We start from the raw sequence: 16,419 nt of genomic DNA, 5'->3' as shown, positions 1-16,419 counted from the left end.
TATAATAATTATCAATACTTTGTCTGATTAATATGTATTATTTATCTTTTACCTATTACAACACTTTTTGAGACTTTGTACAAATCCTTTCACATTTCATTTTGTTAGTGGTCCCAAGTGTCAAAGATGGGGTTAAACACAATAGAGGTTAGGCCAGAGGTATGTATGTAAAGTCTTAGTTGAAGCCCTCTTGTGATCTCAATTTGGATTTTGTGTGTGTGTGTGTGTGTGTGAGAGAGAGAGAGAGAGATAGAAATCCCTAATGTCTACTCTACAATTCTAACATTTTATCACTTACCATACAGGTTGTGCCTCATACTAGCATTGATTCATCAGTGGTTGTACCTCCTGCTAGCAAGAGAGATCAAGCTTAGGTTGCAATACATTTTTTATTCTTTTACTCTATTTGGAACCCCTAATGCCACTCTATAATGCTAACATTTTATCACTTACCATACTAGTTGTGTCTCATACCAACACTGATTCATTTCTATTTGGTCAATCCACATGTAAATTTTAAACAACTGGTACTCTCTACTTAATGTCTTCATAGCCAAAATGACTTTGGCAACATTTTCTCTAATAAGTAGGAGATAATTTCCACAATAAGTCAAGTTGTGATATTGCTATTAGGATATAACTATGTGATTTTGAGTCAAACTCATTGACTCATGTTAGATCACTACTCATGAAACATGGGTCAATGAGTTTGACTCAAAATCACACAGTTAAATCTTGATAGCAATATCACAACATGTTCTCTCCAAAACGGTCTATGCTAGTAAGTGTTTGTGGATTGCGGAATAGACTCCGGTGAATAAAAACCCTATATATGTCAAAAGATCACAAATGATATGATTTTAACAAAAGACTTGCCACATAAATTTAATAGATTTCTAAACAAGTCTGAATAAACTTTATTAGTTCCACCTTCATAGCATTTATATCTTTATTTTAATTTTAAATGGGTTAAAGATGTAGAGTAAGAATTTATAAGTCACAAAGGAATGTGATGATAATGCTCTCTTCATTTGGATTAAACTTCTCAATGAGAGTGATTTAAGAGTTTATTTATTCTATTTAGAGGAAACACACAACCATGTTAATCATTAACTTCCCTCCAATTATCACCCAAAAAAACTCCAATGTTTGCCCATTTGTCCTAAAAGTACTATAACAGCTATTGGAGGGTCTTAGTGGTGGGTTTTGGGTGAACATTGTAAAATGACACTTTTAGACCACCTCACACTCTATGAATTCTACAAAGAGCTCGTAAATACAGGAAAGTCAAAAGGTTAGCATTAAGCTCTTCACTCATCTACTAAGGTTCACCAAAAAATTGGCAAATTTTGACATATTTAAAAGGAAGAAATCTTTAAGATCTCTATTGATGTCACACATGAATTAAAATAATTCAATAATATGTGTTTAAAAATAATGAGTATTCATAATACATTTTCACATATTAGATGTAATTTTCAATAAAAAAGATGAAATTTAAATAAGATTGGTAAAAAATATCTAGTCATATTTAAAAACATATTTCAACCTATTTCTAATTGACAAAATCTATTTATTTTTAAATTTTTTGATCAATTTATTATTTCATAAAGTATATGTGATCTAATAGATATTAAAATTATTTTATCTCATTTTATTCTCAAAAAAAAGTGTTGAAAAATAGAAGTAACTATATAAGAAGATTGTTTGGTAAAATAAAATTAAAATACTTAAATTTGATCTCACATTAATTTTGTAAAAAATTTTAAATATCATATATATACCTTTTTTACACTATTAATCACAACTATATTGAACAAGTGCCACCTAGTGGGTAGTATTTGCCTAATAGTTAGATGTAATTTTCATATTTAATATAATTGAAATAAGTGAAAAATAATTTAATATAAACTATATAAGAAATATATTTATAAATTTTATAATAAAATAAAAATATAAAATGATATAACTTTAAAAAAAAAACTAATAATTTAAATTTAAATAAAAATATTAAATTACACAATAATATAATAATAAATATTTTTAGAGTTTTGAATATTCAATCAAGTGAATTAAAATTTTAAATATTAAATAAGATGAAAAAGAATAGTATGTAAAATATAATAAAAATAAAAATAAATATAAAACTCAAATACATATTTAAAAAAAATGTAGATAACATAATAATTAATATAAAAAAATAATTAAATAATTTTACATTTTTCAATGATAAATTTAATAAATTGTTAAAATAATTTAAATATGTTCATTAAGAATCACTTATGAACTTAACTACTTCACATCAACTTTACATCAAGTGTAAATCTCTTTCCTTCATATTGTTTTTACACAAATAAAATTAAAATAGATTAACAAGACTAAAAAGATAAAGAATATATATATATATATATATATATATATATATATATATATATATATATATATATATATATATATATATATATATATATATATATATATATATATATATATATATATATATATTTGTATTTATAAAATTTACTATATATATATATATTTAAAAAATATAATAAGAATTAAAAATATTTATTAATTTTTAAATAGTGTATAATTTTGTTATGAAAGGACAAAGATATATAAAAGAAATAAAGGTATTTAATGGTACTATTTTTTTTTTGATATTTTTGAGAATGAATAAGTTAGAATATTTAGATGCATGCATTTATTTTTTATATTAAATTCATGAAAAAATTTTTGTTAATAATAAGTAAATAAAAAATTATAATGTTTAGATCAAATGAATATGAATGGTCTAATTAATTATTAAAGCAATAAGAATAACAGATTCTATAAACCTAGGTAGTGATTTCTAAAATATTGGTTTATTCCTAAAAATTAGTTTATAAGATTTAATTGCATTAGCCAATTAGTGATAAGATAAATAATATTCATAATTTTATAAGTTAAAAAAATAACATGTAGAAATTAGAATCTCGTCTTGTTAGAAAAATTTAGATAATAGAATTATTGGATATAATATTTTTAATGAATTAAAGAGAAACAATTACAATAGTATTTAGCCTCTCGGCAAATACTAAAAATGATCTAGTTTCTTGGCACATTCTTTTAAATATCTAATTATGACAAAATCAAGCGATGAAAGTTGCACTTGTAAATCAACTAAGTTGCATTTTCCCAAGAATCTACAAGGTTTGTTTTTAAGAACTTATAAAGTGTATTCTTAAACTTATCCTTTTAATTTTCTATGTTGAATTATCTAGTAAGCTAAAATATATGCTTTCTTGAAGACATTTACATAATTTGTATAGTATTTATTTCATAAATTACAATCCATGATAAAATTACATGGATTATGGAATATGGTTGTGTTAAAAAATTAATTTCTTCCAAGCAAAGCTCTAGTTTCTCTATATATTCTTTTAAGTTTTTAATTATATAAAAATTGATGACTAATTGACCAATTCTTCAATAATTAGCATTTTGCATTAAATTCAAAAAATTATTAGACACCAAATATATCTTGATGAACATGTTCTTTTACCACAATTTAGTTTTTTATATTTATTTTTCCCCTTTGTGCTACCATTGCAATTAGTTCATTAACATCTTCATTATTTCTAATGGGATATTATGGGCAAAAAATTTCTTTGAGTTTAAAGAAAATTATTCTTTAGTGCTTGTTACCATTTGTTACAGAGCTATCAAAGATCGGTGTATCATGGGTGGTGAGTCAAGGAAGAAAGAGCCATCCAAATGTAAAGAATGGAAGGAAAAACACATGGTGTGGGAAATTCTTCAAAAGGGTAAGGTGACTGCATATATTGAGAAGCTACATGGTTTTAAACCACATAGTACTGATTTTTTTTTAAAGATTTGGTTTGGGGAGAGGGTTTCTCTTCATGGGGTTATTGTGGACTTGACAGAGGATTTTATTTCTGAAATCACCAGTCTTCCCATGGAGGGTATGAAATTCAAAAAGGAAACTAGTATATCTATTGTAGCCATCAAGAAGTTTCCCAAAAATGATGAGGAGGAAAAGAAACTAGTAAAGGAAGGGGATTTTTATGAGCTGGATAAGATCAAAGAAATTTGGCAAGATGTTTTTATGTTGTGTTTGTGAGTACTTTATTTTGGATGGAAGGTCAAAAAGGGTTCATAATTTTCACTTTTTTTTTCTAAACCATTTCAGGTATAAGGATAGATTATCCTTTCCCTTTTATTTGAATTATTCATTGCTTAATAGCCCCAATGCCCATAGAAAGAAAGGTAGTAGGCATGTACTACATGAAGGTCTTATATTTTTCATTGAGGATTATTATAGAAAGAATGTAGAGAAACTTTCACCTGTGTTGGGTAAGAAGAGGAAATATTTTGGGAAAGAGCCTTTGGATAAAATGAGTGCCAAAAAAATAAAAATCCATAATGTGAACATTGTTGAGGTTCATAGTGAGAATATCAACACTAGGTTGATGTCAAATTCATAGGAGATTGAGAAGAAAGCTAAAAAGAAAACTAATGCAAAGGGTAAAAAGAAGGACACCAAGCTTGAAGATATTCTAAAGGTTAACAAGGATGTCCTAGAAGCTAAGAGAAAAGAAGAAGAGGGTGAGATAGAGACTGGTGATCTCTGGTCCAACTTTGATGGGTATTTTGTTAGTTGGGGAGCTTCTTTGGCTAAAGATTATGGGGAAAGTAGCAATGATGAGTTCTTGAAAATGGTAATCAAGACTCATACTTATCCTTCTAGACCTTCTACAGATAAAAATATCACTACTCAAGGTCGAGGGCCTACTCAAATGGAGGCTCTAGAGGTGAAGCTCTTGGTTGACTCTGAAAAGGTAAAGTCTAACAATAAAAATGCCCTTGTGATTAATAATCAAAATCTAAATAAGGATAACCCAGAGGAAGAAGTTGGCTAGGGGGGTTTAAACAAGGAAAATTAGATAATCTAGATGATATCTAGGATGCTACCTTCAATCTTGAGAATTTGGTTGAAGAAGAGGCCAATGAAGAATGAAAAAATAATGGGAAGGTAACTTTCCTCCACAAAGCTAAACTGAAAGTTGATGCTTCTCTCTAGGTTCATTCTTGGCTCTACAATGATATTATTATCCTAAAGAAGAAGATGGGTGAGCTTAAGAATATCTTAGATGATGAGAGAGAAAAAAGAATTCAGTTGGAGAATCAGGTGGGAAATATCCCTCAGAAGCTAGATGCCTACGAAGTGGGGTTGTGTCAACTAGTAAAGGGAAGTGGTCAATGGATGGATATGGTTACCTCAAGTTTAAGATTTTCTTTTGCAAGCATCAATAGGAGGAAATTATTTCCCCTATTGCATCTCAACTAATTGGTGGTCCTAGTAAGATAACTAGACAAAGTATAATGAACGTTAATGAAGTTGCTCCTAGATTGGTGGTGGAAGACATCCTTCAAAGGACTTTAATGATTGGTAATGAGATGGCTAAGGAGATCAAAGAGCAAGCTTAATTGTTGGTTTTGGTTGCTGGATTGGTTGTCGGTCTTGGTTATCTATATGTTTGTTTCCTTTTTCTATCTTTCATTTATTTTGATATACTATTAGGTTCTAGGTCCTTGTAAAACCTCATCTTTTGTAGTTGTGTTGACACTTCAAGATCCAGGTCCTTGTAAAATGTAGGGGACTTTTAATGTTTTACCCTTTTTATTGTTGTAAGGGGTTGTAGGTACCCTAAAAACTCACTTTTACCATAATCTACAACAATAACATCCACACATGACATTTTGACACCAGGATTTAATGTGAAAACCCAATTTGGGAAAAAAACACCAAGTAACATGCTACCAATTTTTCACTCTTTTGAAGTAAGCTTAGTTAAAACCAACCCTATTGAAGGTTATACAACACACTATTAAATGTGACACTATCAAAGGAATTAATCACCCTATTAGGGGTGGCCTTATTAGAGGACTTTAGAACATTCTATTAGAATGTGACCTTGATTAAAGAATTTACAAAATGACTATTAGGTCAACCTTGCTTAGAACGTTTTGACTGATACAATGATTTGAATGTAACAATATGTTTAAGCTGTAAAGTACAAATCACTTTGAAAATTTAGATCTTTATTTGCTCATTTTTTGGCTCATTAACTAGCCTCCATAGAAATCTTCATCACTGATCTTCTTGGCATCTCCTTAAGCAATCACTCTTCACCAAACTCTTCACACTTCACCTCTATTGTTCTCATCTTCATAGCTCCTCCTTAAGATTTCCAATCAACAAAAAACTAACCTTCAAATTCATTCCTTATACCTCCTTAAATATGTAATTTCAATCTTTTGTTTCTTAAATATCACTATTGATCTTAGGGTTAGGTCAAATTCATTAAATCCTTCCATATTTTTATTCTTGTTCTTCTTCTAGAAACTTATGATCAAATCCTTTCTTTTGATCACTAAAAAAATCTCCTTGTGCATTAAATATTCCAAATCATCAATCCTTATCTTTCAAGTACTATGAATAATTCTAAATTCTAATTGTGCTAGCCTCAAATTTAAATATTTTTCAAAATGTAACTTTTTTTGTCACTCACAATTCATTGTGTTCTTATGCTCAGTCATCACTATGTTGCTTGGCACACACTATACTTTCTCACTCAGCATCATCAAGTTCACTTGGCCATTACTTCACTTGGTCACTATTAACAATTCTTCATACATTTTCTCACAAATTACTAACACTCAGCTTGAACTATTTTGTTCAACTTCTACTTAAGTTCCTTAGTCTTCTACTTGGGCTTCTTCATTGATTGTGCAACATTAATACAAGCTTATCCTTTTAAATTATTTCAACTCTTAGCTTCATCCAATATTCTTCTTCACTTCATGTACTAATTGAACAACACACTATCTTGTCAAGGAATAACTTATCAAGTTCTCATTGTAATTCCATGATACTTAACACATCTCAACTCAACCTGTGACTAGATCATCTCATGATCTCTTCTTTTCAAATCCTCTTTATCAATAAAATGATATGGCACTCTACACTGTTAGTAAAATATCCCTCTAGTAGGTTTGACACTCTATCTTACCAATAGGTTTGACATCAATGACAACATAATAATTGTTCCAATTGTAGTTTTCAACAATCTCCCTCTTTGGCATCGATGGAAACACCACTCATACTTCACTAGTTACCATGCAATCCAAAAAACTTCAATATCTCCATCTCCCTCTATTTTTTTTTCTCTCTCTTTCTTAGTTTCACTCTTATTCTTATCCATGTAGTCTTAGGATGCTCCCTCTACCAATTCAGTACATATTGTTTCTTTGTAGCAACACTCAACTCATGCTAACATATGTAGCAATATATGTATCCCTTTTGAAAATAATCATTCTCTTTTCATGAATTTAATACCTCTTTAACTGATTAATGTTGTATGGTAAATAAATCATGCTAATCTCTCCCTCTTTATGTATACTTGTATGGTAACTCATGCATTCTCTCCCTCTTTGACAACAATGACAATGACATACCATACCCATACATCTTTATGTGACTACTTTGACTGATATAGAAATGTCATCTCAACAGTAACTTATTGTGGCTTCATCTACTCTAGTTTAATAACTTACTTTTCAAAAATATAGGCAACTTGTAATGTGTGACCTCTTACATCAATGTTTATGATATTCTAGTTAAAGCATTTGATGCAATGCAACATCTTTGCTTAGTTTTCTTCAGGTAGAGGAATGACCCTTAACTTACCTGTTAGATACTAATAAGTTGTTAGAATGATATAGAATAACTTTGGGGGTTGGGGGGGGGGGGGGGGGGGGGGGTGGTGGGGGTTGTGAATCTATTATCCTTAGGTCTAGGTGTACCAATTAAACTTTTTATCTCTTCAAACAACTTAGATCTAATCATTAATTATCTTGGTCTCTATAGCAATGTATTATTAGCATAAACTTTTAGTCCACTATTCTAATAATAATCAACTTGTAGAATATAGAACATTAAATAATAAACCATTTCAAATAACATCCACACAAGTAAGACACAAATATTTAATGTGGAAATGTATTTTGGGAAAAACCGCCAGTAACATGTCACCAATTTTTCACTCTTCTAAAGTGAGCCTGTTAGGAGCCAACCCTGTTAAAGGTTAGAATACACATTGTTAGCTATGACCCTATTAAAGGATTTAATCACCCTCTTGGGAATGAATTTGTTAGAGGACTTAAGAACATTCTATTAGAATGTCAGCTTGATTAAAGGATTTACAAATGACTGTTAGGTCAACCTTGATTAAAAGATTTTAATTGATACAATGGTTAAAAACTAACTTCAGGTTGATTTGATAAATACAATTCACTTTGCAAATATAGATCACAATGTAGCTCATTTGCTAACTCACTAACTGAACTTAATTCATGCCTCTGTCACTATTTCTTATCTACTTGGAAAATTCTTCAAGAAATCACTCTTTACCTCTTCTCTTCTCCTTCTTCTCATCCTTCTACTTAAGCTTTCTACTCAACAAAATTACCAATTGCTAACCTCTATTCAGTTAATCCTTATGCCTTCTTAAATAGGTAGCTTTTATCTTTTATCTCTTAAAAACCACTATTGATCTTAGGTTTAGGTTAGATTCATCAAATCCTTCCATCATTTTAGTTCCTCCTCCTCCTTCTAGAAACTTCTCAAAACTTCTCTTTGAATCCATGGCTAAAAGTGATCAAACATAATTTTTCTTTCAATAAATGATCCAGCTCATCAATCCTTAACTTCAACATGCTTTACATATATCAAGAATTCAAGTAATTTGGATGAGATTCTCAATTCCTTCAGAAAAAAATTTCTAATGCTCGGTTAATATTGTGTTCCTTAGTCTCAATCATAACTAGAGAACTCAATCAAATATAACTTTCTTGTTTGGGTTCTACTATCTTCACTCAGTCCAACTTTTTTGATACTATATCTTTACTGGTGCTCGTTCCACACTATATTTTCTTAGGTTCTATTTTTTTACTTAGTGAACACTAGCATAGCTTGGATTCAACTATAAGTTCCTTAATCTTCTTCTTTAAAGCTCAGTTAAGCCTATGTGTTTGGTCCATTTATCATCTCTTCTAGGCTTCCACTTATCTAACTTCTTTACTTAGTCTTATGATTAAAAAACACATTATCTTGTCAAGGTCCAAATAATCGAATGCCCATTGTAGTTCCACACAAATCAACCATTCCACTAGGTCTTATTGTTATCTCTTATTCCCAAATCCTCTTCATCAATCATCTTGATATGGCATTCTACTTAGGTTGCAACTATCTCACCAATAAGGTTTGACATCAATGATAACATAACAATTCTTTCAATTTTAGTTTCCTATTGCAAGCATGAATGTTGATGATATTCCTATGGGGAATATTGTAGATGATGATATGTTACATTCATGACTAAGTTTTTCATTGATGTCAACATAAAAATTTTCTATGGCATCTGACAAAAGAAAAGTGGAAGATCAAGTTGGTGTAGATGGCTCGTTGAGTATTTTCACTAAGCGAGGTTATGGGAGATACTTTTGAGTATCTAGTATATGCAATTAACGTTGGGTGAAGAAATGTGTAGTTTGGAAGAAGTTATGTAAGTTTTGGTGATGTTTATTTTGAGATGGAGTTCATAGAGACATGATCTAGTAAACTTGTTATATCTCTTTGTAGAATTGTTATTCTAAGAATCAAGGTTAAGGATGTGAAGAAGACATATTGGTGGTGATGTGGCTATGCTTGCTTGTCATAATATTGCATGTACAAAAAGTTATTCAAGTTGCAAAGAAAAATATTGATGTTATTGCTAAGTGTAACATGTTCTTAATGTGGTCCTATAATAATTAATTAAGAAGGTGTAACAACTAACTTAGGGAATTGTTTTATGGATTTAGTATAAAGGAAGGAAATTTTTCTTTATCATGAGTAAGCATGAGAAGGGATTGTAAGAAGCATGAAGAATAGAATAAGAAGATAAGAAAAGAAGAGTAGAAGTGAAGGACACTTCATTTCTAAGCTTTATTTTGTGAATTGAGGTTTTTATAATTGGATTTGAGGTTCATAACCTGGTCTACAATGTCTGACAATCATTGGTCCAATCGACAGGATAGAAGAAAGAAGATAAAGTTCAATACACACAATTACTTTATAAGGAATAGTTGAGAGATCATTTGTACAATGACTTCAATGGTCTTTCCCTAGAAATTGTTTGGATAGTGGGTCCTTCTATCTTCTACAACTTCTAATAGGGTTGGAATCTTCTAACAAGGATACAAAGTCTCCTAATAGGGACTTTTTGTACTAAATGTTGTAATAGACTCCTAACAAGGTCCATCCTCTGACAAGGAATATTTATATTAGTACATAATCTTGTGGGCATCATTCCCACTAGGGTTTATCCTCTGATCAAGGGTTTCACTAGTTAACATATCTAGTGTAATTGTCTATGTGCATCTTGTTATGGTTGCTATTTACTTTGGTTGAATGGATAAGATTGTTTAAGGTTGATGAATGTTTTAATTATTGGACAACTAATTCACCACCCCCCATCCTCCTAGTTAGCTTGGTGGACTATTGTTTCTAATAATTGGTATCAAAGCATTGGGTCCTTGAAGATAAAGTTTAACAACTTTGGGTGATCCATGGAAAACATGTTTGGGAAAGATAGTCCTAAGTTTGGCAGAGGAAATTTTGACACCTTGATGGTGGAAATTCTTGGTGAGTTATCATATTTGTGTAAAAAAAAAAGCATTGAGTTTTCTAATCCAGAATCCTTCTATTGTATACAAAAGGATAGAAGCACAAGCAAAGATAGATTGAGATTTGAAGAAGACATAAAGATAAAGGAAGGTATTGATCTACTTACAAAATGAGAGCGAGAAGGTGTAGTACCTAGAAAATGGGCTAAATGCATAACATACAATGAGAAATCATAAACTCAATCAACATACGTTAGCACCCACTAGTCTACCATGAAAGCCAAACTAATAAAGAAAGCAATAGAAACCCCCTCTTTCATTTGTAGCTCCCATGTCCATCTTTCTTCTCCAAATGATGTAGCTCCAACTTGCCTATAGTGCACACAAAATTGAAGCAAAAGTCTATGATAGGGATAATGCTATGAGAATACTTGAAGTGTGATTTGGATGCAAGAGCAATAGTAAAAAATGAGAGAACTAGAGACTCAAAGAATCAAGAATTAGGATCGGAAATGAGAGGAAGAATGCTCATTTTATAATGGGCATGGAGGATGAGAGCATTGGATTTGTCACCCTTAGATATGCGATGTGGCAAGAGATTCCATTAAGAATCGATGACACATATGAAAAAAGATGCCAAATGTACGATCCTATGATGCATGAAATTCAAACTTGGTTAAATGTGGAAGAGAATCTATGATGCGTCATAAGACACCTCAATCCCACTTAAAGCTAAGAATCTATGACAAATAAGCCAAATATGGACATGTGAAAGGGAATAAGAATATTGGATTATGACATATCTTATCGAAGTGTCAAAGGAGAATCCATGAGGTGTCATATCCAAGTGTCATGATGATGTCAATATTCTATGGAATATTTGAATTAAAAATCCTTTTATTCCACAAAATAAGAATTAGTAAAAAATGGAATTTATGATGGAAAATGTGACTTAGGAAATTGTGAATTTCCATGGTTTGTGGATGATGAATCAATTAATTAATATAATTAATTAATTGAGGATGATAATTAGGAAGAATGATTAGAAAGAATAATAGGATTAAATTATGGGTTATTTAATCCTATAGAGAAAATTAGTAGATGATTGGCCAAAATTGATTAAATAAGTGTGATAGTATCCTTTGATAAAAATGTTATGATGATAATGGAAATTGAATAGGATAATGATAAGTAGACCACAGCTATGGTCAAATTGATTGATTGATTGAAATTGATAACATGCTAAGGACACATGACATGAATTGATTGATATGTAACATTTAACCAACATTCTAAATGCTACAGGATTGAAATTGATTGAAAATGTTTGATCATAATAACATTGACGAACACTGTTAATATTATTATAATGGTTGATAATGCCATGATCTGACACTGAAAGCCTCAAAAATGTCAAAGATTGGAGGACATGAATGATAGTTTGACCTAGCACCGAGAGTCACGATAGTATTAAGGTCAGATTGATAAGATTGATAGGTTGATAGGTTTCCAAGGCACTAAAAGCCACAATAATACCTAGGATCAGATAAATGATGATTGATTTGAGATGTTTGATATGTTCTAGGTTGATTAGGACTAATTTTGAGTGATTTTGAGTTGATTTGGGGTGATTTTGAGTTGATATGAAATGGTTTTGAGTTGATATGAAATGATTTTGAAATGACATGAAATTGATGTGAAAGAGGATACAAATGATAAAGTATGATCAATTTGGCCAAAAGATCAAAGTTAGTAGAATGAAAAAATGGGAAAAATTAGTATGAAGAAGTGATGAAACCATAGATGTGAACCATTTTTGAGTGTCTACATTTCCCCCCTCTTTGATACAATGTGATTTAGAGCGTTGTGTCAAAGAATGCTAATGAAAAAGCCATAAAAGCATGCCCCAACAATGTGGTATATATTTATGCCCCCTCAAAAAATTGACCAACATAAGCATATGATAGGTTGATTTCATCAACAATGAGAAAACAAAGTCATAGCAACTGATGGATTGAAAATTGGAGTTAAAACGTGAAAGTTATGGGTTCTGGAGTGAAAAAGGGCATCACGATCAACACATAAAGGACCTCATGCACATCCATCTAGGTAGAAGAAAGTTATACAAGGGCTTTGAGAGGGTTTTGAAGGTCATTTTCACTCTCTCATTTGGAAGAAAAGAGCTTTGGAGCAAGGATAATGGATCGACTACCTAGGGAGCAACACCATGGTGAACAGATGTGAACCTTCTGATGGCAGGTAGATGTTGGACCTCCTATGAGTACATCAAGCCCATGTTTATACCTTTTATAGTTTTTAATGCTTGTTACTAATTTTCAATGCTTTTTTACTACTTTTTAGGTACCTAGGAGTCTGTTGGGGGGAAACGGGGATCAAACGAGGTCAAACAGGGGTCTTAGGGCCAAGTAGGGCATCTAAACACACCAACTATGCCCAAAATGCATCTAAGTGCATCCATGATGTAGTTGGAATTCCCAAGTGCATCGTAGATGTAGTTGGCATGACCAAGTGCATCCATGATGTAGTTGGGAACCCCAACTGTGCCCTAAGATGCTCTAGGGCTTCGATCGGGGTCCAGATGGTCCCGAATTGAGTTGAAACTTGGCAGAGGCTAGTATAACCCTAGGGGGACATTAGAAATGTGATAAAATGCAATCAAATTTGGTCAAAATTCTTAGAATTTGGTCAAACTTAGGGCAGATGAAGGTGAAACTTGGGTAAATGCTGATAGCAAATAGTGCAAAGGGCTCGAAAGGGTGCAAACAGACTTGGAATGACTCAAAATTTGGAGGACATATTCAAAAACCTATTAAGAGTTGAAAAAATAGGTAAAATAAGATTAGTATAGTGGGAAAAAAGTCAAACTTGGTCAAACTTAGCTTTGATGGAGGAAAAATACTAATAGATGGGTAGGGATAGGGTCAAAATGATGCAAATGCGCTCAAAATGACTCAAAACTTGGAAAACAAGTTGAAAATCCTAGGAAGAGTGCAAAACATAAGTCAAATTAGTTTAAAATGATCCAAAAAAATCAAACTTAGTCAAACCAAAGTCAAACTAAGTCAAACTTGGGTCAAAAGTAGTGTAAACTGGATGTAAAACAATAGGAGGTTAACATAGGCTATATGATTATGTAGGAGGAGCTGCCCCTATTATGGATATGGGGACATAGGCCACAAAGCCTTGCATTACACCATCGGATGACACTAGGTGAATGGGGGATATTGGCTGGGTTGGGATTATATCATGTTACTTTTATGCTAGAGGTGAGGGGGAATAGGGCTTTGCTGACAACTTTGACAGAGAGGTGGCATTCAGAGACTAGTATATTCCACCTATTGACTAGGGAGGTGACTGTGACACTAGAGGATGTATGGCACATCCTTAGGATCCCTATCCATAGAGAGTTAGTAGTGTATGACCCAACTATAGGACAAGAGGCTCTACACTAGCTATTTGGATGTAGAGATGTAGAACTAAGGATCCGAGACTATGAGATTGGATGGGACCTATTGGTGGCATGTCATGAGCGGCTGACAGTTGTGATTTTTTGGGTGATTAGCGGATTGTTAATACTAGATAGATGGGGACATGGATTCTTGGTTGGATGGGGTTAAGTACTTGAGCAGATGATCATGGAGGGTACCATGTTTTCCTGGGGCCCATGCATGTTGGGGATGTTATATTATTATCTGCATTAGGTAGAATATAGAGATGGACTATCCTTCAGCACTGGTGGGACATTGCTATAGATCTGGGCCTATGAGCACATTGCTATATTTAAGCCTCTGGTAGAGAAAGAGTTGGTGGATGATATGCCATATGGTTACAACTACAGAGGTACTTTTTCCATTAGATATGCAAGATACTTTTGCCATCAGATAGACACGATGACATAGTTCATATGGAGACCATACAAAGATTGCCCTAGATGGGATGATGATGACATCCAGTTACCATACTACAGGTAGGAGCACTACCTCATAGGACACACAATGATTAGTCACCTGGTTATAGAGATGTACCTACCAGAGTAGGTACAAAGATAGTTTGGGGAGATATAGGATGTACTTACAGGGTTAGCATTGTTTGCCCGATCTAGAGTAGAGGTGCAAGAGTGGGGACCACCCATTAGGACATAGGTAGCATATGCATAGTTAGCAAAGTTACAATTGATACTATGGAGGGTAACAATAGATATAGTGGATGCAGGCATGATAGTAACGTATGATAGGTGGTTTGTACAACATCAGCCAAGATGTTTGACAAATCCAACAGTACTAGTACCCTGAGGGAAGCCACAAGATGAGGAGGATGATGAAGAGGAGGAGGATGGGGGAGAGGATGAGGAGGGATTTGATGATGATGATGATGAGGAGGGGAAGGATGAGGAGGGAGATGATACTGAGGATGATGAGAGGGGGGATGATGAGGGGGGAGATGAGGATGATGAGGATGATGCAAGTGATAATGAGGGAGAGGATGAGGGTGATGCTGAGGAGGATGCTGAGGGAGAGGATGAGGGAGATGATGATGAGGAGGGTGGAGGGAGTGGGGGTGAGGATAGGGATGACTATTGGGAGGATAGGGATGTAGCTATGATGGATATGGAGGGGGATCTGGTGGATTATGCCGATAGGGCACTAGTACCAGTATAGGTAGGGCCTCTCTTAGAGGTGATAAGAGGGCTATAGATTTAGTTGGATCAGGTTTTAGTAGAGAGGGGTGCCATGATAGGAGAGAGGGATGTAGTTATAGTAGAGAGAGATTAGGCGACGACTGTGAGAGACCAGGCTAGGGTTGAGAGAGACGCAGCTATGCACAGGGTAGAGATGGTAGCGTAGGAGTCTAAAGAGTTTATCAGTAGCATCTAAGATGTGAACTTTCAAGATTTGGTGATGATGATGAGTAGGGCTCACATGGAGGCACAATATTGATGAGATCAATATGAAAGAGTGGTGCCACCAAGGAAAAAAGTAGAGAGTTTCCATGCATCAAGATCTCATTCCCTCATGATACAAAGGTCATAGAGTAGTGCAAGGGTGATGGGGCCTATGAGGCCACCACAGAGAGTGGAGGGATCCTCCTCGAGGCTAGACAGAGGCTACAAGGCGAGAGACAACATGATATGACATTGGCATACTCATGTACAGAAGGGCTTTTCTATTTTGCTCTTGGGTTTCGGTTATGCTCTTTCATAGTTCACACCTATGGGTAATTAGTATTGATGTAAACCATGGTCATGTACTTTGATACTTTTGTGCAACATTTATGAGATGTACTTATGTTATGATGACTATATGAGATGGACTAGATGATGACTTATGTTATGATGCCTATATGTTATGTTATGCATATGCTTTATATGTTTTATATGGATGCATTTATGCTTTTGTTATGTTGGTTTTTATATTATGACATCATGCATTGATTTATCACATGTTATGCATAGGAAATGCCATCTTTTATTTTTGCCACATGTTTTATGAATGTAAATGAAATGAAATGAATGCAAATGAAATGTAAAATGGATACAAATAAAATGTGAATATAATATAAATGCCATGTTTATTACTTTGGATCATTTTGGACTTTGGACATATGTAGGAATGTAGGATGAAAATGCTTTTGGTATATCAAAGTACGAGACCAAGGTAGCAGAAGGAG

Source organism: Cupressus sempervirens, chromosome 3, assembly GCF_028749045.1.
Source record: "Cupressus sempervirens isolate cs-2001-9-10 chromosome 3, ASM2874904v1, whole genome shotgun sequence".
Classification (NCBI taxonomy): Eukaryota; Viridiplantae; Streptophyta; class Pinopsida; order Cupressales; family Cupressaceae; genus Cupressus; species Cupressus sempervirens.
The sequence above is the reverse complement of the archived record's forward strand: the minus strand, read 5'-3'. Positions refer to the sequence as shown.